At 36.7% G+C, this 24839-nt stretch overlaps 1 long non-coding RNA gene and 1 pseudogene across 2 annotated transcripts in view; both read left to right on the top strand.

Annotated features, from left to right (window-relative positions):
• LOC112586485 overlaps positions 1 to 20809 on the top strand; it is a 141267-nt gene extending 120458 nt beyond the window's left edge. For both annotated transcript variants that reach the window (XR_006641313.1, XR_006552752.2), the window contains one exon: positions 19253 to 20809. This is a non-coding gene — a long non-coding RNA (uncharacterized LOC112586485). The remainder of the gene's footprint in view (positions 1 to 19252) is intronic.
• On the top strand, positions 4643 to 5941 carry LOC123334702 (annotated as a pseudogene).
• Positions 20810 to 24839: the final 4030 nt, after the last annotated feature.

Below are 24839 nucleotides of genomic sequence, written 5' to 3'. Positions count from 1 at the left end.
TCTCATTAGTTATCTATTTTATACATACTAGTGTATATATATCAGTCCCAGTCTCTCAATTCACCTCAACCCCCCTTTCCCCCTTAGTGTTCATTAGAGATTCACTAACTTCTTTAACTTTTCTTACATGATTAAGATAAAAGTGAATTAGACTCTGGGTAACACAAAGTTAGAGAAGAAGTGAGCTGAAAATACAACATTTTATTTTATTTTTTATTTATTTTATTTTTTTTAATTTTATTTTATTTTTAAATTTTACATAATTGTATTAGTTTTGCCAAATATCAAAATGAATCCTAAAAGAGGTATGACTGGAAAAGATTGTAACATTGGAAGGGATTAATAAGATCATCACAACTTTAGATTTCTAGAAACTTTATCAAGATATGCAAGCCATGTGCCTCTAGCCACTTTTGGCAGAAGTTTCAACCTATGAGAGTTTAGAACGATCACCACATTGTCCATCCAGGAGGAATCTACAGAGGTTTGAGCCTGAGAAAACATATGTTTCTTGGTTGTCTGATCTTTTCCTGACTGCTTATTAGCAACAGTGTAATTTTCACTGTTCTGCAGTCTGAGAAACATCACAATTATATCCCCAGATCACAATGATCAACTCTGGACAGCTCTAGATGGAAAAAGTCATGGCTACCCTTGAAAGACTGTCTCTCTTCACTCATAGTTGGCTGCTGGAATTGAAGACAAAAGCCCAACACATCACCCTGTTCTACTTTGCAGCTGTGAATATCTAATGAATCCTTTACACTTGTTATTTTACCTCTTCCTTAATGTTTCCAAAAAGCACTCCCATTGCAGATTCTCTGATTTTCTTTTTTATCTTTTAAAAATATTTCTGCTTCATTGAGGTGTAATTCATATATAAAACCATAAAATATTTAATATGTGCCTTGTGGTCATAGAAGTATCCCCCATCTAGTTAATTAACACATCCATCACCTCATATATTTATAATTTTTGCATATGAGAGAACATTCAAGTTTTACTCTCTTAGCAACTTTAATTTGTACAACACAGTATTATCAACTACAGTCATCATATTTTATATTAGGTACTCAGAATTTATTCGTCTCAGAGCTGAAGGTTTGTATACTCTTACCAGCCTCTTTCTGTTTCCCCCACTGCCCAGTCCCTGTCAACCACTCTTCTGCACTCTATTTCTATGAGCTTGACATTTTATTTAGTTTCAACAGATAAGTGAAACCATGTTGTTTTTGTCTTTTTCTGTCTGACTTATTGCATGTGGCATAATATCTCATAGGCCATTCATGTTGTTGCAAATGGCAGAAATTCCTTGTTTCTCATGACTTCAAAATTCCATTGTGTATGTAAACAACATCTTCATCCATTCATCTGCTAACAGACACTTAAAAGGTGTTTCTGTATTTGACTATTGTGAATAGTACTACAATAAATAATGTGGCTGCAGGTATCTTTTAACTCTTATTTTTACTTCCTTGAATATAGATCCAGAAGTGAGATTTCTAGAACACATGGTAGTTCTATTTTTAATTTTTTGAGAAACCTCCATACTGTTATCCATAAGTGACAATTAATTTACATTCCCATCAATAGTGCACAAGGACTCCCTTTTCCCCACATCTCCACGAGCATTTATTATCACTTGTCTTCTTGATAATAGCCATTCTAACAAGTGTGAGGTGGTATCTCATTATAGTTTTGATTTGCATTTCCATGATGATTAGTGATGTTGAGCACCTTTTTTATGGATCTGTTGGCCATTTGGATATCTTCTTTGGAAAAATGTCTATTCAGTTTCCTTGCCATATTCTTTTTTTTAATAAATTTATTTGTTTTAATTGGAGGCAATTACTTTACAATATTGTAGTGGTTTTGCCATACATCAACATGAATCAGCCATGAGTGTACATGTGCCCCACCATCCTGAACCACCCTCCCACCTCCTTTCCCACGCAATCCCTCTGGGTTGTCCCAGAGCAACAACTTTGGGTGCCCTGCTTCATGCATTGAACTTGCATTGGTCATCTATTTTACATATGACAATATACATGTTTCAATGCTATTCTCTCATATCGTCCCACCCTCAGCTTCTCCCACATAGTCCAAAAGTCTGTTCTTTACATCTGTGTCTTTTTTGCTGTCTTGCATGTAGGGCCATTGTTACCGTCTTTCCAAATTCCATATATATTCATTAATATACTGTACTGGTGTTTCTCTTTCTGACTTACTTCCCTCTGTATAATGGCTCAGTTTAATCCACCTCATTAGAACTGACTCAAATGTGTTCTTTTTTTAATAGCTGAGTAATATTCCATTGGATAATTTTGAGCATTACTTTACTAGCATGTGAGATGAGTGCAATTGTACGGTAGTTTGAGCATTCTTGGCATTGCCTTTCTTTGGGATTGGAATAAAAACTGACCTTTTCCAGTCCTGTGGCCACTGCTGAGTTTTCCAAACTTGCTGGCATATTGAGTGCAGCACTTTCACAGCATCATCTTTCAGGATTTGAAATAGCTCAACTGGAATTCCATCACCTCCACTAGCTTTGTTTGTAGTGATGCTTTCTAAGGCCCACTTGACTTCACATTCCAGGATGTCTGGCTCTAGGTCAGTGATCACACCATCATGATGATCTGGGTCATGAAGATCTTTTTTGTACAGTTCTTCTGTGTATTCTTGCCACCTCTTCTTAATATCTTCTGCTTCTGTTAGGTCCATACCATTTCTGTCCTTTATCGAGCCCATCTTTGCATGAAATGTTCCCTTGGTATCTCTAATTTTCTTGAAGAGGTCTCTAGTCTTCCCCATTGTGTTGTTTTTCTCTATTTCTTTGCATTGATCGCTGAGGAAGGCTTTCTTATCTCTTCTTGACTGTGAAGAAAGCTGAGCACCGAAGAATTGATGCTTTTGAACTGTGGTGTTGGAGAAGACTCTTGAGAGTCCCTTGGACTGCAAGGAGATCCAACCAGTCCATTCTGAAGGAGATCAGCCCTGGGATTTCTTTGGAAGGAATGATGCTAAAGCTGAAACTCCAGTACTTTGGCCACCTCATGCGAAGAGTTGACTCATTGGAAGAGATTCTGATGCTGGGAGGGATTGGGGGCAGGAGGAGAAGGGGACGACAGAGGATGAGATGGCTGGATGGCATCACTGACTCAATGGACGTAAGTCTGAGTGAACTCTGGGAGTTGGTGATGGACAGGGAGGCCTGGCATGCTGTGATCCACGGGGTCACGAAGAGTCGGACACGACTGAGCGACTGAACTGAACTGAGCTTCAAATAGAAGATATTTGAAGATAATTCAAATAGATATTTGTTTCTTTCCATGGGTTAAGGAAATTTTCATTTATTATTTCTTTGAATAAGCTTTCTGCCCCTTTTTCTCTATCTCCTCCTCCTGAGACCCCTACAATATATATATTGGGCTGCTTGATGCTTTCCCATAATTTCCTTGATCTGTCTTTACTCTTTTCATTCCTTTTTTCTTTTTCCTCTTCTGATTGGATGGATTCTACCACCTTATCTTCAGGTTCACTGATTCTTTCTTTTGCTTTGTCAGCTTCCCTGGTGGCTCAGACGGTAAAGCGTCTGCCTGCAATGTGGGAGACCCAGGTTTGATTTCTGGGTCAGGAAGATCCCCTGGAGAAGGAAATGGCAATCCACTCCAGCACTCTTGCCTGGAAAATCCCATGGACGAAGGAGCCTGATAGGCTACAGCCCATGGGTTCCCAAAGAGTGGGACACGACTGAGCGACTTCACTTTCACTTTTCAGTATACTGATGAGCTCCTCAATTTAAATTTTTCAGTTCAGTTATTGTATTCTTCATCTTTGTAGGGTTTTTTTTTTAGTACTTTCTTATATTTTTATCTCTGCTGATATTCTTACTTTGTTGATGTATTGTTCTTCTGACAGTAGTGAGAATCTTTATGACCATTATTTTGAACTCTTTAACAGCTAAATTACTTACCTGTTTCATTAACATCTGCTTCTGGAGTTTTATTTTGTTCTTTAGATTGGAAAATATTCTTATGTTTCTTCATTTTGCTTGACTCTCTGTGTCCATCTGGCCTATTTACCAAACATGAGAAATGTTCTCATCAATTTCAAGTGTGATGTAATGAGATCATATGGCCAGAGAAGATGACAATGGTGCAGTCATTTATTGTACCAATATACGCTATGAGATAAGGAATACAATTTCTAGCAAGTAGGTAGGGAGATACCAAGTGACCCACTGACTTAGACACAAGCACATACCTCACCAGAACAGTGCTGCTCAAGTCAGAACCTGGTTAATTAAAGGCTATCTCTAAAAAGGTAACAATATTAATGGAAATTTGGTGTCCTGGTGCTAGTTCACTGATCTGAGAAAGATTATACATACAAATCTGTCTTAACTGGAGTAGAAATATACAGAAAAAGCCTGAGTAGCAGAAGCATTAAAAGATCAAACATAACTTTCCCCGTCTCAGTTACCATAGCTGATAATCATGTTGTGGGGATATCATTGTGATGTTTTTTTATCTGTAAAGCAGTGAAAATTACATTGTTGTTAACAGTCATGAAAACACTGAAAAACCGAAGGACATAAGTTTTCTCAGACTCAAACCTTTGGAGTGTCCTCTTAAGTCATCATTGTGGTCATCATTATTTTAGGTCATATCTTTAAAGACAGAATAGCTCTGTCCGCCATCTTTCCGTGCCACCAGAATGGTGTGCATGAATGTCCTGGCTGATGATCTCAAGAGTATCAACAATGCTGAAAAGAGAGGCAAACACCAGGTCCTTATTAGGTCGTGCTCCAAAGTTATTGTCAGGTTTCTAACAGTGATGATGAAGCATGGTTACATTGGCGAATTTGAAATCATTAATGATCACAGGGCTAGGAAAATTGTTGTGAACCTCACAGGCAGGCTAAATAAGCGTGGAATGATTGGCCCCAGATTTGATGTGCAACTCAAAGATCTAGAAAAATGGCAGAATAACCTGTTCCCATCCCGTCAGTTTCATTGTACTGACAACCTCAGCTGGTATCACGTACCATGAAGAAGCAAGATGAAAACACACAGGAGGGAAAATCCTTAGATTCTTTTTCTAAGGATGTAATACATACAAATAAAATGCCTCAGAGGACTGTGATGCTTCCTTAAAAAAAATAAAGATAGAATAGCAACAATAACAAGCCCACAGAGAGTGTTAGAGCAAGGAAGTGGGAATAGGATGGTATATCAACCCTTAGCTGGCTAGTAGGGACTGGACTGGGCTTCCCCAGTGGCTCAGTGGTAGAGAATCCACATGCAATGCAAGATTTGCAGGAGATGGAGGTTCAGTCCCTGGGCCAGGAAGATCCCCTAGAGGAGGTCGTGGCAACCCACTACAGTATTCTTGCCTGGAGAATCCCATGAGCAGAGGAGCCTGGTGAGCTACAGTGTTGTGAAGAGTCAGATATGACTTAAGTGACTTAGCATGCATGCATGCAGGGACTGGACAAGAAGTTTTGAAATCTTGTTGTTTGACTGTAGACATGAAGAAGAGATTCAGGTCTACCTTCAGTTTTGGCTTTGACATATAAAGAGCATGGAAGTCACCACTTCCCTTTTCAGGACAAGAAAAAAAACTCAAGTAAACTGATTCATTGACTTTCATTAGACTCATCAGAGAAAGAACGTCAGAGGACAAACTGCCACTCTGAAATCTGGAGAGACAGGTGAATATAAAGAATCCCAAATACCAATTCATTAGGAACAGAAACTGCTGAAGCTGTGTACTCATTGGAAGATTAAATTTTTAATTTTAATGAATTGATAGAGGCTGAGTGTGGACCAATTTGAGAGTTGAAAAATCTTGGTAGTCCAGTCTTAGTGGCTGCCCTCACAGTTTCCTGAGGTTTTACTCTAGGATCCCTGCCCCCAGGTTCATATGATGAAGATTGTATAAGCAGAAAAATTATATAATTGTATTAATAAAAAAAGCACTTGACAAAATCAAGATTGAATAATTCATTTTTAAAATATTCAGCAAACTAGTAATAGACAGGAATTTTCTCAACTTGGTAATGAGCATCTACCAAAAAACCTAAAACTAACATATTTAATGGTGAGAAGTTAGATGCTTTGCCAGGAAGTCAGGAACAAGGTAAAAATATCCTCTCTTACCACCTATATTCGTTATTATACTAGAAGTCCTAGATGGTTCAATAAGACAAAGAAATTAAAAGTATACATATTAAGAAGGAAGAAATGAAATTATCTTTTGTTCACAGCTGACATGATCTTCTCTATAGAAAAACTTTCAAAAGTTCTGAAACTATAGCTGATTAGAGCAAGTTTGCAAGATGCTAGTTAGTTTGCCAGAGTCAGTTGTTTTCTTCCATGCCAGCAATGAACAATTGGATTTTGAAATTGAAAACACAATACAATTAATGATAGCACCCCCAAAATAAAACTTAAATCTAAGAAAATATGTATAGGATCTCTATGTGGAAAAGTATAAAATTCTAATGGAAGAAATCAAAGAAGATCTTAATAAGTATAAAGATAGTCATGGATTGGAAGACTCAATATTGTTGATACATTGATTTTTTTCTCAACTCAATCTATATATTTGTTGTAACCATATCAAAATTCCATCACGCTATTTTGTGGATATCAATGAAACCATTCTAAAGTCTATGTGAACAAGCAAAAGGTTGAGAATAGCTAACACAATACAAAAGAACAAAGTCAGAGGACTGACACTACCCAACTTCAGGACTTTTTACAAAGCTTAAATAGTTAAGTCAGATGAAAGAACAAATACATAAATTAGACCCACACAGAGGCAGTCAACTGATCTTTGGCAAAAGAGTAAAGACAATTCAATGGAGAAAGGATAATCTTTTCAAGAAAATATGCTGAAACAATTCCATATCCATAAGCAAAAATAAATAAATCTAGACACAAACCTTATACCTTTAACAAAAAAATACTAAAAATGTATTTAGATCTAAATTTAAATCACAATATTATAGAACTTTTAGAAGAAAACATAGAGGGAAATCTCAGACTTTGGGCTTGATGATGAGTTTTTAGAAACAATATAAAAACCACAATATGAAATAAAATGTTGTCTTTATTGAAATTTAAAACTTCTGCTTTGTGAAAGATACTTTTAAGAGAATCAAAAGACAAACCACAGAAAAGGAGAAAATATTTGTAAAACACATATCTGATAAAGGACTTGTTTCCAAAATATACAAAGAACTCTTAAAACTCAACAATAAGAACACAAACAACCCACTTAAGAAATGGGCAAAGGATCTGAAAAAACAACACACCAAAGAAGACTTACAAATGGCAAGTATTTATAAAAAGATATTCAATTAGGGAACTTCAAATTAAAATGACAATGAAATACCACTACATACATATTAGAAGTTAAAATTTAAACAGATAATACCAAATACTGACAATGTTGGTTAGAGTGCAGAGCAAAAGGAACTCTCATCTCTTCCTGTTGGGAATGGAAAATGCTACAGTTGCTTTGAAAGACAATTTGGCAGTTTCATGCAATGCTATAAGTAGTCTCATAATCCAGTTCAGCAGTCACACTCCTAGGTATTTACCTAGGTTACACCCAGTTGAGTTGAAAACTTACAAACCTGCACACTTATGTTAATAGCAGCCTATTCATAATCACCAAAAACTGGAAGAAATCCCTCAATAGGTGAATGGCTAAACTGGAGTACATTTGTACAATGGAATATTATTCAGGAATATTATTCAGCAATAAAACAAAATGAGCTACCAAGTAGCAAAAATACAGACTGTATAATCCAATTATATAACATTCTATAAAAGACAAAACTGTAGAGGAAATAAAAGAGCAGTAGTTGTCAAGGGTTCTAAGATAAGATCAGGCACAAGGGATTTTTAGGCAGCAAAACTTTTCTGTATGTAATCGTGACACATGAACATGCACTTGTCAAAATCTGTGGAACTTTATAGCACAACGAGTGAACATCAATGTATATAATATTTAAAACAATCATGTAGGAGGTTTGGGGATACCAGGAAAGAATTTAGACTATGATAAGAACATCTGAAATAACATAAAACAACCTCTCTGCAGGGGTTGAGGGGAAAGGGGCTGATCTAAGTAACTATGGTAATAAGTGGAGACTGTAAGAGTAAAGGCAAAAGGAGCCCCACATTAAGAACTGTATTCTAGTTGATGATAAAGAACCCACCTGCCAGTGAAGGAGATTTAAGAGACATGGGTTCAATCCCTGGGTCAGGAAGATCCCCTGAAGGAGGACATGGCAACCCACTCCAGTACTCTTGCCTGGAGAATCCCATAGACAGCACAGCCTGGCAGGCTACAGTCCACAGGGTCGCATAGGGTCAGACTGGACTAAAGTGACTTAGCACAGCACGGCACTAGTTGATAAAGCTGTTACCTACTGCGTTATAAGTCAGTAATTCTGCTGCTATCCAAGTATACTGGAACTGAACAATTGAGTAAATGGATAGCAGACTGCTGGGATACAGCTTTGGTCTACAGAGACAAAAATTGCACTTCATTTTACTATAATCCCTTTAAAAAATCAGTGTATATATAAATTTAGTAATATGATATCCATTATTTGTAAATATTGTTCTATCTAGTTCTGATGAAGTGAAATTACTCCATCTTTTTTTCAGCATTAACATCCTCCAAAAGATATTTAACTTCAAAATGCTTCACTTGGGCGTGTTTATGTGTGTGTATGTGCATATGTGCCTGTGTATGTATGTGCACGTGTGTGGTTTAATTTATAATTCTTTCATTCTGGATATATTAGGTAATAGAAATATTAGAAATATGAGATAATAGAAGATGAGGTGTCCTATTTTGAAAGGCTGAGAAAGTATCTTCAGTTCAGTTCATTCACAGTCGTGTCCAATTCTTTGCAACCCCGTGGACTGTGGCACACCAGCCTTCTCTGTCCATCACCAACTCCTGGAGCTTGCTCAAACTCGTCCCCATTGAGTCAGGGATGCCATCCAACCATCTTATCCTCTGTCATCCCCTTCTCTTCTGCCTTCAGTATTTCTCAGCATCAGGGTCTTTTCCAATGAGTCAGTTCTTTGCACCAGGTGGCCAAAGTATTAGAGCTTCAGCTTCAGCATCAGTCTTCCAATGAATAATCAGGACCAATTTCGTTTAGGAATCGACTGATTGGATCTCCTTGCAGTCCAAGGGACTTTCAAGAGTCTTCTCCAAAACCAGAGTTCAAAAGCATCAATTCTTCGTCACTCAGCTTTCTTTATGGTCCAACTCTCACATTCATGCATGACCACTGAAAAAACCATAGCTTTGACTAGATGGACCTTTGTTGGCAAAGTAATGTCTCTACTTTTTAATATGCAGTCTAGATTGGTCATAGCTTAAGAAAGTATCTTAAGATTCATTTTGAGACCATTAGAATTATTTTAAATCTAATGATAGATTTTAAATTGTTAAATTCAAGTGTGAAATGAGTATTTCTCAAAAGAAACCATTGGAATATGCACATCTGTAGGAGTAAAATACCCATAAGTTAAAATATTTTTTCCTTAACTTTGCTCAGATTTTTTAATGAAAAAAATAATGCCTTTATTCATAAAAAAATGTGTCATGCTTTCTACAGTTCTATAATATGTATATTTTACTGTAAATTCTGGGTACATTCTATTCTTTAACCAATTTTTAATAAGACTATTTATCACAACTATCCACATTAACTCAATTTACAGTGAGTTCAAATGTTTTCTAATATTTTCCAAAATGTTCATTCCAGTTATAGACTCCTTGTGGTATTGAGGTTTTCTGCATTCAAATAGATCATTAAACACCAACAATAGAATGATAATTTAAAAAATCTCAGCATTGGGGGTCATTACATTACATTACATTTTGTTTGCTTTTACGTTATATTTTTAATACTATCATTTTCAGTAGTCTCAGACTACGTGCAAAATCAAAACTTAACACTGCATCTATATGATTACCAAATGTGTTATGACTAATGAAATTCTTTCACAAGGGTCAATACCAACCAAGGTCTGACTTGCCACATGAAAAACATGTTTTGTTTATTTTTTTAACACCAGAATTAAACATTATTAGTTTGTTAATATTAACTGTTGGCATTTAATATTGAAGAATGTGTTATGATTTAGTAATGAAGAATACTTCATACCCCCTTTAGTCCTCTTCTTGTATTGTCAGGGCTGGAAGGCCTAGGAGGGAGCTTACTATACTTCTTTCCTAGATGCCCTTGCCTAGGTTTTGAATTTGTTCAGTGTTCTACCAATGACATATACTCTTACAAGGCAGAAGAAACAAAAGACATATTCTTTCTCCTATGACAGTAGGTGGGAGTGTAGACTTCCTAGATATGAGTTTTTGCAGATTCTGCTTTCTAACGCCATCCACCTTTCTGGATGCTAGGAAGGAGTTCCGAAAGCGTCAGCAGATTTCTGCAGATTGCTGACTCTGGATGTCTGCAACTATGTCTCTCTGTAGTACTAAATCTAAAATTAGGGACTTTTGCTACTTCAGGCTTGCAAAAGTTTTGTAAGCACCTGATTCTGACCAGGGATAGTTTTTTTCTTATTAAACTCTAGCATAAATGAAAAAGTACTAAGTATTGAGTAACTCATTTAGCATCAGAGAAGTAGACCATCTAGAATGGCAGATTGAGCTAAAGTAGAGAGAAGTTAGCAGAAAGGTAGAGTTTAAAGTTGAGAAAGCTCAGCAAAAGTTAGGATAATGAGCAAGGTCAGTCAACACTGGTCTTTGTAGAGGTGGTTAGTTCTCCATCCATTTTATACTCCTTGCAGTATGTGAGTAGCTCTTGACTATAGAAAATAAATGCCAACTTTATTCCATGAATGAAAAAAATGCTTAATTATCCTCCTACTTCCATTAGTTCCCAGTGTATTTCCACTCAATAGGCCAATCACACCCCCCTATCCATCTAGTTAACATTTGTCACTTAGTAGACAAGTCACTTAACCTGAAAATAATTCCCACTCTCCAACCAAGGAGTTGTGGTTATTAAGTGATTTCTGATATATAAAAGTATCCAGCAGAAAACAGAAGCAAGGATATTTTCTCAGGAAAGCTAAGCAAATAAGCTACTTTAGTTAGCCCGAGTAATGAATGCTGGCTTCTGATGAGTATTCTATTGGTGTGTGGAACTAGGTAATCCATATCTGGCTCTTGTCACCAGTTACCATGCAGGAGGCAAACATTTGACTAGTTTTAGCACCCAGTACTAAAATATCAACTTTTACTTGCAACTAAATTTGACATGCAATCTTGTTGACTTTATTCATTATTCTTGCTTTTATGCTGTCATGTTATTCATTTATTTTAAAAATATTGGACTAAGGCAAAATCAATATGTTTCAACCTATCACTCTAGCTTAATGGACCCATAAAACCTTTACATAATGCCTGGAGCAGCTATTTGAAGATTCTGAAAGTAAAAAACAGCAGACAGATTGAAGAAGACCATCATTTGAAATACTACAGATCCAGTAATGGGTTTAACATTTTTTGACTCCAGGATCCTCCAGCCTGGACTCAAGCCAGCCTGAAACCCAGAAGTGGATATTGACACTTCAGTATCAATATTGAATTGATATTGACTTCTGTCAAAGAGAGAGCTACTGGAGAAGTCCTCTAGTTCTGACCTGACATGAGAAAGGGATCTCTGAGTTTTTAGAGAGAGTGGAGAAAATCTCTTCCTTTTTTCTTTCTTTTTGTCTTATTTTTTGGTTTTCTTTCATCCCAGCTCCATGGCTGTGGCTATAGGACAGCAGCACCAAAGGCATGCAGGTGACTTTAATTCTGCAGGATGGGACTATTTCTCTCCAATCAGAGGACCTGTAATTTCAAAAGAGTGGAGTGAACTCTGGTTGCTCTTTTATTCCCTGTTCTCCTTCCTCTTAATTGAAACATAGATATAGCTGTGGACTGTGTACAGCAGAGTAGGGTAGATAAAACACTGGATTTCTGTCCAGAGGACTGAAAGGAGAGCCATAGGGACCAAAAAGTAACAGATAAGGAAGAAGGAAGCACTTGGTTAAGTGACTTCTGTAAATCTGCTTGTGAGCTCCTGGGCTTACTCCCAAGTTGCACATACATGGATCTGATCTTAAATAACAAGTGAACAGTTGTTCAGGTAAGAACTAAATGAAGAGAGAGACCACTGCCCAGGTCCCAGACTGGCCACTGGGTGGCATACATTCTGGACAGATCTAAATGGCTTTACAAAGGCTTTAAAAATGGAACTGACATCAAAATCACCATCCACAGAAATCTACTTGGACCTTGCAACATGAATCCAATTGATCAAATGCCTAGTAAAACAAAATATTAACATTCTCCATAGAACTTAATTAAGACTCAGAGTTTTATGATATAATTTTCAAAATGTTCAGGATACACTCCAAAATTATTCAGCATATGAATAAACAAGAAAATCTCAACTCAGATGGGAAAACAGTAAATGCCAGTGCTGGGATGACACAGATATTGGAACTAACTGACAGACACTTTAAGGCAGATATTATTTTTTTTAATGCTCCAGAAAGTAAGAACAAATTAGAATTAATGAACAAGTTGGAATGAATGGGAAGATAGAAACTCTCAGAAAATAAGTAGAAGATATAAAAGAAAACCAAAGGGAAATTTTAGAATTAAAAGTATAATAATTAAAACTCACTGGATGAACTCAGTCAAGTGGAGATGACAGAGGATCAAGACAATGAGCTTGAAGGTAGAAAAACTGGAATTATCCAGGTTGAACAAGGAGAAAAAATTGAAAAGAAAAAATTTGCAGACCTTCAAAGACATGAGTGACAATAGAGAATAGTCTAACATTTATGTCACTGAAGAACCAGAAGGAGGAGAGAAAAATGCAGTACAAAGGAAAAGTTTCTGAAGAAAATGTATTTGAGGAAAACTTTGCATATTCAGTGAAAGACATAAATGTACAAATTCAAAAAGCTAAGCAAATTACAAACAGGATAAACCCCAAAATCATAATCAACATAATCAAATTTATATAAATTAAAGACCAAAAAAAATCTTTAAAATAGCCAGAGACAAATGGTTTGTCATAAAAAAAGAAACAACAATTTTAATAACTATATTTCTCATCAGAAACCACAAAGAAAATGGCACAACAAATTTCAAGTACTGAAAGGAAAAAAAAAACACCTCAAATCCAGAATTCTATATGCAACAAAAATATCTTTCAGAAACAGACATGAAGTAAAACATCTCTGCTGAGAGAAAACTAAGAAAATTTCTTCCCAGCAGACCTACACTAAAAAAAATTACTAAATATAGCTCTTAAGAAAGAAGGAAAATAATACTACAAGGAAACTTGAAAGTTTGGGAATGAGCAACAGAAATGGTAAATATCTGGATGCTTCTGATAGACAATTTCCCTCCCTTTGAATTTATTAAAGTATGATTGAGAGCAAAATTTATAACATTGTCTGATGGAGCTTTCAGTGTATGTGGACATAATACATAAGACAACTACAACATAAAGGGAGGAGGGAGAAGACTACAATACTGTTACTGTTTTCCACTTGTGGTAAAATACTGATTTAAGTAGATTGTAGAAAATTAAGCATGTATACTATAATTCCTAGATTAGCCTATAAAAAGTTCTATGTAGAGATATAGTAGAAAACACAAGTAAAATTTAATATCAAAAGAATATTCACATAATCCAAAAGAAAGTAAACAGAGGAAACAATAATTTGAGGAAAAAAAAAAAGAGGTAACAAACAAATAATAAAATGACAGGTCTAAATCCAAAAACACCATCATTATATTAAATGTAAATGGTCTGAACACACAGAAGAGACTGCCAAAGTGGATAAAAATATATGACTCAACAATACACTGTCTATAAGAAACTCAATTCAAATATAATTATATAGATAAGTTAAAGTAAAAATATGGAAATTATATAACATGCAAACAACCCTATCCTTAATGAGAAAATACTGTATCTAATAAACAATATTCTTCTAAATGCCTAGGGATAAGAAGATGGAAATGGCAGGAACTCTAGATGTTAAATGGTTGGTGAGGGCAACCCTGGAAGCTGGGATCCCATAAAATTATGAATCATCCCCTTTTACTCCCAATATATGGTCAAATGAGGCTGGAAGCTGGCTGATATAGATGGTTTAGCCATGGTCTCCCAAAAGGGTAAACCAATATGGACTTTTTCCCACCACCTATTTTCAAAAAACATCATCCTTGAAAATTAAACATCCCTTTTTTCAAAATTTAAAAACTAGTACGTATATCCATGGGAAAAAATGCTGCTACACCCAGATCACTTTATCCTAGCCAGCTGAGAGTCTATTATGTTTGCTTGCCAAAAGCATTTCATTTTAATATAGTCTGCCTCTGCAGAGGGGACCTCTTTTCTGAAGTTTGTTGTTGCCATGCTTTTGCTTCATTCCCTTTAGTATTTTTTTACCCTCATATTTACACCTCTATCTTCGAAGGAGAAAGGCTACTTTCACTTAATGAGAGAGGATGGTATCCTCTTCTATCCTTTTCCTTTTCCTCCTCAAAAGGTCTCAATGCGATTCTTACCTGGTTCAAGTATTAGGAATGATAACCTGTTTTGCCAAAAGTTTTACTTTCATCTTAGGTTCAAAGGATTTGTTAAGAAAAGAAACCACTTGTCACACACAATTAACAATTTCAATATTTAATAGAGGATTAATTGACTTAATTTCATTAAGTCATTAAAAGAAAATATACAGTCATTAAAAGAAAAGAAGTAAAAACAAAAGAAAAAACTAACAGTACACCTACATCACCAAATTGAGCTGACCAACATCCAGACTAAACAGTGCTGAGAAGTCCCTCCTTAACAGCAATCTGGAGTCCCTATTGGGGTGAGACCTCAAATTGCAGTTTTGGAGGCTCCCACCTATAATCCCAGGCCACAAACTGATATCATTATCAGTTCATGTACAAAAATGTACCTCTGTTTTGTTTTTTAAATTTTATAATGCTGTTTGTTTCACCTTGTGAGTCATAGGATTTCTTTAGACCCCTGAGGCTTGGTCCCTCAGGGCCTTAGAATTCCAAGACCCACTCCCTTTCTTATCTGAAGTGCCTACTGTGACTTGCTGTGCTTACAGGAAGGTCAGAGGCCTACTCTCCTGCTTCTGAAACCTGAACAAACTTCCTCCATTTTAATTTCCTAACAGTCAGCCTGAGGATTGTTTAGGCTGAAGAGCACAGGAATAAGGCAAAATTACATAAGCAGCTTTCTTAATTCTATACAAGAATTCCAAATAGTCAAAAGAAACAGAATAATCAAAGAGACAAAGGATTAAACAAAGCAGAAAACAATTTTTGAGCAGTAAGGGATTTAGTAAAGAAAAAGCCCCACCATGAATGAGAAGTATGTTTTTATACATCAACTCCTGCAATAGTAGTAACAACAGAATGTTCTATCAAGGTAGCATTGCATTTATCTATGAAATTTTGTAAATCTTTGGTTCCTTGCAAAACCTTACATAAGGGTTCTAAGGGGAAGCTAATATGGGATCAGAAAGAGTAAGGAGTAACATTTGTGTCCACAATACCTGAGTTCTCCTGGGGGGGAAAGTAATAGGTGGTCCCCTTCCAATATAAGATTGTCACGCGAGTGTATGTTCCTTGGTTCTTTGTCTCGTCACAACAAAGATTTGGAGCAACGGACATTAAAGCCCTCGGCGCATCACAGCTCTCGGGTCTTGGACAAACCGTGTTACAGCTCTTAGGCAAATCAGTGTTACAGCTCTATTTTATTTAGAAGATAGCAGGAGAATCCAAGACTCGAAGAGAAGGGAGTGGAGAAGTGCGTGGGGAGGGAGAAAGAGAGAAAGAGAGAGAGAGAGAGAGAGAGCACACGCGCATTCACGCGGGAGAGAGAGAGTCTGAGAGAAAGCGCTTTGGCTCCTCCTTTTATATGTTTTTTCTTCCACCTGGGCCTGCCCTATGCAAATTGGGCTTAGCCAAAAGTGCTGTCTGTTCTGCCTGAAGTTCCCACTCTGGTCCTCGGACCTTCCCTTGACCTTCCTTGTCTTTTAGCCACCACCATTTTGGACTCCTTTTCCCTATTCTACCTACCTAACAAGATCAACATGTGTTAGGCATCGGAAAAAAAGGGGTTCCATACATAGAAATAGTTTCTACATAATTGGTTACAATACATACAAATTGAGGGGGGTTGTTTTAAAAAAACATAGGATTTAAGAGAGATAGTCCTTTCACAATAGTTAATGGAGTTCTCCAATAAGTAGGATTCCCAAATGCAAGAAGTTGGTCCACATAGCAGTCCCTTGGTAGCCTTAACTCAATCTATCAGTTAGTGGGTGTGGTTATCAAAGTCCAAATAATTACTGATGAAATGAGGGAACAATATTCTTCTCTAAATACAATAGGTAACACATGAAATTGGCACATGATACTTGTGTTAACTACACTATAGTGATAACGTTCCTTGGCACAAGGTGTCAGGGCACTTTGTAAGCCATTAGAGATGACTGTTAGGAATCTATTCTCTAAATAATTTTTTACGTGTGTATACATTCAGTTCAGTTCAGTTCAGTCGCTCAGTCGTGTCCGACTCTTTGCGACCCCATAAATCGCAGCATACCAGGCCTCCCTGTCCATCACCAACTCCCGGAGTTCACTCAGACTCACGCACGTCCATCGAGTCAGTGATGCCATCCTGCCATCTTATCCTCTGTCATCCCCTTCTCCTCCTGCCCCCAATCCCTCCCAGCATCAGAGTCTTTTCCAATGAGTCAACTCTTCGCATGAGGTGGCCGAAGTACTGGAGTTTCAGCTATCGCATCATTCCTTCCAAAGAAATCCCAGGGCTGATCTCCTTCAGAATGGACTGGTTGGATCTCCTTGCAGTCCAAGGGACTCTCAAGAGTCTTCTCCAACACCACAGTTCAAAAGCATCAATTCTTTGGTGCTCAGCTTTCTTCACAGTCCAACTCTCACATCCAAACATGACCATTGGAAAAACCATAGCCTTGACTAGACGGACCTTTGTTGGCAAAGTAATGTCTCTGCTCTTCAATATGCTCTCTAGATTGGTCATAACTTTCCTTCCAAGGAGTAAGCGTCTTTTAATTTCATGGCTGCAATCACCATCTGCAGTGATTTTGGAGCCCAAAAAAAGAAAGTCTGACACTTGTTTCCACTGTTTCCCCATCTATTTCCCATGAAGTGATGGGACCAGATGCCATGATCTGTGTCTTCTGAATGTTGAGCTTTAAGCCAACTTTTTCACTCTCCACTTTCACTTTCATCAAGAGGCTTTTTAGTTCCTCTTCACTTTCTGCCATAAGGGTGGTGTCATCTGCATATCTGAGGTTATTGATATTTCGCCCGGCAATCTTGATTCCAGCTTGTGCTTCCTCCAGCCCAGCGTTTCTCATGATGTACTCTGCATAGAAATTAAATAAGCAGGATGACAATATACAGCCTTGACGTATTCCTTTTCCTATTTGGAACCAGTCTGTTGTTCCATGCCAGTTCTAACTGTTGCTTCCTGACCTGCATATAGGTTTCTCAAGACGCAGGTCAAGTGGTCTAGTATTCCCATCTCTTTCAGAATTTTCCACAGTTTATTGTGATCCACACAGTCAAAAGCTTTGGCATAGTCAATAGAGCAGAAATAGATGTTTTTCTGGAACTCTCTTGCTATTCTGATGATCCAGTGGATGTTGGCAATTTGATTTCTGCTTCCTTTACTTTTTCTAAAACCAGCTTGAACATCTGGAAGTTCACAGTTCACGTATTGCTGAAGCCTGGCTTGGAGAATTTCGAGCATTACTTTACTAGTGTGTGAGATGAGTGCAATTATGAGGTAGTTTGAGCATTCTTCGGCATTGCCTTTCTTTGGGATTGGAATGAAAACTGACCTTTTCCAGTCCTGTGGCCACTGCTGAGTTTTCCAAATGTGCTGGCATATTGAGTGCAGCACTTTCACAGCATCATCTTTCAGGATTTGAAATAGGTCAACTGGAATTCCATCACCTCCACTAGCTTTGTTCGTAGTGATGCTTTCTAAGGCCCACTTGACTTCTCATTAGCAGACATTAAAAATGCCTTGGGCCTTATCCTTTTGAGCAAGATAATATAATACCTGCATAGAGTAAACAGTCCAATCAAATATGTCAGTTAAGGATTTAGTTTGGTGTAGATGAAATATTACTGAGGCATTAAACAATTGCAGAAAGTTTTTGTCATACGTTAAGCTAAGTTCATGTGGTTTAAGTGTTGTAGGCATCCACTTGCATTAATGGTCAAGGCTTGAACTATATCTCTACCAGTGCTATGTAATCTATCAAACAGATAAATTCTGTCCAAACAATGTCCAAGTTAAGAAAGAACAGGGCTTGTTTGCTGGGCAGGTGAAGTTATCCTGAGTTCAGGTCTGACTCATATTTCTCCAGCTAAAGATTACCCAGTAGCTTTCTTCATATTTTCCTTTTACTGTAACATATCCTTGAAGGTTGAGGTATGAATGACAATCCACATTACAGTCAGTCTTCCAAGAATAGTCTATTTATGAGAATGTTGTTGTTGTTCAGTCGCTAAGTCATGTCCAACTCTTTGTGACCCCAAGGACTGCCACACACCAGGCTTCCCTGTCCTTCATTATCTCCTGGAGCATGCTCAAACTCCTGTCCATTGAGTCAGTAATACCATCCAACCACCTCATCCTCTGACACCCTCTTCTCCTCCTGCCCTCAATCTTTCCCAGCATCAGGGTCTTTTCCAGTGAGTCAGTCCTTCACATCAGGTGGCCTAACTATTGGAGCTTCAGCTTCAGCATCAGTCCTTCCAATGGTTATTCAGGGTTTATTTCCTTTAGGATTGACTGGTTTTATCTCCTTGCTGTCCAAGGGACTCTCAAGAGTCTTCTCCAGCACTGCAATTCAAAAGCATCAATTCTTCAGCACTCAGCCTTCTTTATGGTCAAACTCTCACATCCATACATGACTACTGGAAAAACCATAGCTTTGACTATGTGGACCTTTGTTGACAAAGTGATGTCTCTGCTTTTTAGTATATTGTCTAGGTTTGTCATAGCTTTCCTTCCAAGGAACAAGCATCTTTTAATTTAATTTACCATAAAAACAATATGTTAATGGCACATATTTCCATCTTTCCTGTCCAGGAATCATCACTAATATGGTATTATCCTTCCCATGTGCAATCACATGAGCAAGTATAGGAGGACCATGAGGCTGCTTCATTCACCCAGACTCCAATTGCATGTATTTCATTTGTGTATACAAATCTTCCATCACCTCTAACTGTTAATAAGGTAAGAGGTTCTCTTTTTGTACTTTGCCAATTACATATGGAACAATCAGCCATTGAGTAATTTGATCATGTTTATTATAAACAGATCACCCTTTCCCTCATTTTGTAATATTACTTGGATTTCTCCATGGTAGTTTGGGTCTATAACTCTCCTACAGACACAAATTAAAGTGGAGGAAGTCTTGTTCAGGCTTCAGACGCAGGAGAGCAGGCTTCTAACCTGCTTCTGACCTGCCTGGAGACTGCTTGGATTCCATGTCTGCCTGCAAGCACAGCAAGTTAGGTGGCACTTTAGATAAGAAAGAGAGTGTGTCTTGGAATTCTTGAGCCCCTGAGGGTCTGGCCAAGCCCCTGGAGTCTAAAGAAATCCTATGACTTACCAAATGAAACAATCAGCATTGTAATAGTTAAAATAAAAACAAAACAGAGCTGCATTTTTGCATGCAAACTGATGATATCAGCTTGTGGCCTGAGATTATAAGTGGGTGTTCCCAAAACTACAGTTTGAAGTATCAACCATGAGATGGATGCACTGCTGGGGACCTTTTCCTAATTGGGACTCCAGATTGCCGTTAACAAGGGACTTCTCAGCACTGTTTAAGTCTGGATGTTGGTCAGCCCAATTTGGTGATGTATATATATGCTGTTACTTTTCTCTATTATTTCTTTCTTTTCTTTTAATGACTGTATACTGAAATTAAGTCAATTAATTCTCTCTTAAATATTGAAATTGTTTATTGTTCATGATAAGTGGTTTCTTTTGTTAATCTTTCAAACCTAAAACAAAAATTAAACTTTCAGCCAAACATAGGCGTTTTAGGTAGTTTAGGATAGAAGATGTAAGTAAACAGCTATGTTTACCTTCTCCTACTCTTACAGGACAACCATCCCTGAAAGCATTAGAAATAAAACACAAAACAAGCCTCCTGAGGAGGAGAGATACTTCAGCAAGAATATTTTAGTTCTGACACTCTTCATAAGATCCAGAAGCCTAGAGACACAAAGTTTAGGTTTGATGAGAATAAAAGAATGGGCAACTACTAAGAAACTATGGTACTTAAAAAATGCTTTTACTAAACATTTGGCCACCTGTTAGGAATTCTTAAGAGTTGAGCTTGAATGAAATTTTGTCAGAGATACTGGTAGAAATTATAGTGATGAAAAACTAACATCAAAACTAACAACAACAACAAAAATAAGCATTAGTATGGGCTATTCAACAATAGTTTTTCTAAAAGTGTTGGCATTTAGATGTGGAAAGTTAACTACCTGCCACGTATAGCTACTTATACCAGAACTACCCCTATTAGGGGCTTCCCTGGTGGCTTGGATGGTAACAAATCTGCCTGCAATGCAGGAGAACTGAGTTTTATGCCCAGGTCGGGAAGATCTCCTGAAGAAGGGTATGGCCACCCATTCCAATCAGTATTCTTGCCTGGAGAATCACATGGACAAAGAAATCTGGTGGGCTACCATCCATGGAGTTGTAAAGAGTTGGACATGACTGAGCAACTAACACTTTCACTTTTCACTTTCACCCTCCAGGCTCTGTCATGTATTAAGATCCTGGTTTGAATTTTTGCAGTTGTAGGGCTGCATATTTGGAAGGGAGTGAGGAAGAAAGTCATGAGCTGTACACATGGTCTCAAAGTTAGATTTCTTAAGAATCATTAATTCCTTGCTCAATCTCCTACTTAGACTTCCCATTGAACTCAAGAGAAAGCCTATATACTTTAAACTGGATTTCTCCCAAAGGAAACTGGTTTCACAGTCTTTTGAGGAGGTCCTTCTCATTTGGAACCTTGTTCTTTGTTTCTCCTGCTGTTCCCCTCAGCTAAAATAATCTGATTTTCTTTTGCCACTCTCCAAATCTTATCCATTCTTCTTCTCTGAACAGTTGTCCTCTTCGACACTGGGTTACAATAATTTTTCTCTCATTTTTTTAAAGCACTGATGTATACCTGCCAAAATAAGAGGCATAGACAGTTCAAAGCTTATTACCTATTGTCTGTGTATATCTTGGGTCTACAAGTGGATTTAAATCCTTAGAAGCCATGGATTATTAGAACTCTGGCTTACATTTGTTTTCCTATTACTAAAGCAAAACAGTTGAAATTTATCTTGACAAAGTTCAAAAGTAAATTTCATCTTACTTGTGAATATTTCCCAGATCCATTAATCAGAGGATTTTTTTTTTTGCATATGTACATTTATGCCACTGGCATTCTTATACCTTGATCAAAACATATGTTCCATGTACAGAGTAAAAGCAATGATTTTCTTGTTATACCATGGAAAGTTGAAATATGGCAGTACCATGGCTAATATTTGTTTTAAATGGAAATTACAAGTATAAATAAAGAGTCTTGATGAATAAGTTTTTTATTATTAACAGATATTAATCCTCTCTTGGATTGGTAATAAAATTTTCTGTATTCTTAAAGGCATTTTAGTGGTGGTGGTTTAGTCACTAAGTCATGTCCAACTCTTGTGACCCCATAGATTACAGTCAGGCTCCTCTGTCCACAGGATTCTCCAGGTAAGAATACTGGAGTGGGTTCTTGCCTGGAGAATCCTGTAGGTGTGGCATTTTAGGTGACAGTTAAAATGCAGCATACTCATGCCTGACTTGCATCAGATTTCTGTTGTTACTTTGAAGTGTCCATTGATTGCACTCAGATCCAGTTTTTTGTTTCAGGTGAACATTTGATTTTTTAATAAAAGTAGATGCTTTAAATAAAATGCTAATTGTAAAATATTAGACATTATAGACATCTTACATTTACATGTAAAGAGTAAAAATTCTCTTTCCCCTCAATGCTATCCTCAGGGGTAACTACTATGAACAGTTTTTAGTACAGGGGTTGGCAAACTACAGCCTGTCACCTGGTTTTGTAAATAAATTTTACTGGAGGATAGCCAAACCCATTCATTTATGTATCATCTAGACATGAGTTTGAGTAGGCTCCGGGAGTTGATGATGCACAGGGAAGCCTGGCTTACTGCAGTTTATGGGGTTGCAAGGAGTCAGACACGACTAAACAACTGAACTGACTGACTGATTGAAGGATGCTTTTGCACTGCAACAGTGGAATTGAGTAGTTGTGGTAGAGATTGTGTAACCAACAAAACCTAAAATATTTACTCTCTGGACCTTTATAGAAAGAGTTTACTGACTTTTAATTAATGTAGCATATATACTTCCAGATTTTCTACATATATACAAGTGTACATGTGCTTTTTAAAAATCATACTGATGTCACATGTGTACAAAATTTACCCAAATGTAACTGTATAGCTTGATGAATTTTCTCAAAGTGAATATCCCCAAGTAATTAGAACTCAGTTCAGGAAATAGAACATTACCAGCATCTCAAAAGCCTCTCTCATGCTCCTTTCCTACCATCTCTTAAAGGTAACTGTTTCCTGCTTTCTCACCCTATAGGGTTATCATTTTTCTGTTTTTTTAAGTGATATAAAGTGGAGTATACATTGTTTTGGGGTCTGGCTTCAATATTATGTTTTAAGAACCAGCCATATTGTTGCATATGGCAACAGTGTTCATTCCCATTATGTAAAGAATTTCACTAGGTAAATATGCCATCTTTTACTTATTCATTCTAAGTGAGTGGACATTTGTGGCATTTTCAGTTTGGGGCTATTTTACATTTTCAGAAATGAACATTTTAACATGTCTTTTGATGAGCATATGCAGGCATTTCTCACATGTGGTTTTTTTGAAACTGCTGAATATAGATCATATTCTGTAACAACTTTCCAAGTAAGGCTGACTTATTTTGTTATGACTGCATAGTATTTAACTGTATGATGTTCTATACCCTATTCTGTTGTTGGTCAGCAAGTCATGTGGCAGAGACTGGTGTATGTTTCCTGAGATCCAGTCTCCCTTTCTTCTATATAATAGTGCCTCCACATTTTTAGCTAGATACTTGGCTGCCCAGAATGCAGTTTGTATTTTCCAGTCTCCCTTTCAGCTAGGCATTGCCATATGACTAAGTCCTGGACAATAGACTGTAGGTAGAGTATCAAATAACAGATTCCAAGATTCTTCCCAAGAAACAGAATGACTACCCCCTCTGCCTTTTTACTTCCTTTCCTCATTCTGCTGCCTATAAGCACATGTTTGTATCTTGAGATTAAGGCCCACAGAGTGGAAGCACAAGACATAGGGAATCTGGGCCCTGATTGATCAAGTTTTATACCTACCCTAGACTCCCTCTTTGGAATTTTACATGGATAAGAAATTAATATCCATCTTATTTGAGCTAAAATTTTCCCCCGCCACTCATAGATGAAATGAATTATGACTAATACAAGTTAGCATCCAAATTTTATCACACAGTGTGGCAGAGAGCATCTTTCTGTACATCTTTATATTTTTTTAATTTCTACTTTGCAGAAAAAAGTTACTACAGGTAGAATTTTTGGGTCAAAAATTAAGAATATTTTAAACTGTAGATACTGTAAAATATTCTTCTAAATGTATCAATTACATTACCACTTATATTATGAGTGACATTTTCTCTTTAAGTACATTGAATGTCAATTTGCCAAACCTCTTTTATTAAAAAATGAATCAAAATTTTCTTTTTCATGTCTTTGTTGAGGGAAGTTGAGCAAATTTTCATTTAATAATTTTTAAATGAGATATAATTGACATATAACAGTATTAGTTTTAGGTGTAGAATTCGTGAATATACTGTGCATTTATATATGATAAAGTAGTTGTAGAATTGGTATAGAATTTAAAGGATCAAGAAACAGTTTTGTATGACAGGTTAACCTGGGATATCCTCTAATGCACATTAATGAAGTCTCTTTTATGTATGGTCTGGAAGGTCCACTGGAGGAAGAAATGGCAACCCACTCCAGTATTCTTGGCTAGAGAATCCCGTGGACTGAGAAACCTGGTGGGCTACAGTCTAAGGGTTGCAAAAAGTCAAACACAATAAATATTACATATATATTTCAAAATTATTACCACAATAAGTTTAGTTAACATTCATCACCGCACAGTTACAAAATTTTTTTCCTTATGATGAGAACTCAGCCTTATGTAATCTTTTATCTATCCCCTTAACTTATTATTTTTTCATTTTCTGAAAAACATATCAATTAGAAAATAATTTATGTTCAATTCTAATATACAATATACCTTAGTTTTTCTTGTCATATTGCTTTGGGAATAAAATCAGAACAATATTGGATAATAGTTAAAGTAATCATAATCTTTTTTTTTAACCAATGAGAATTCCTTTAATAGTTCACCATTAAGTATGACATTTAAAGTAGGCTTTTAATCAATTTTTAAAATCTAATTAAAAGCAAGTTTTTAATATTTGGTCTCATTTTAACACATTATTTTTAAAATATAAACAAAAAATGATTTTTCTTTAGTAGTAACAGGAGAATTTCTT

The sequence above is a fragment of the Bubalus bubalis genome, chromosome 8, assembly GCF_019923935.1.
Source record: "Bubalus bubalis isolate 160015118507 breed Murrah chromosome 8, NDDB_SH_1, whole genome shotgun sequence".
NCBI classification, from domain to species: Eukaryota; Metazoa; Chordata; class Mammalia; order Artiodactyla; family Bovidae; genus Bubalus; species Bubalus bubalis.
This window is presented reverse-complemented; position numbering and strand designations above follow the sequence as displayed.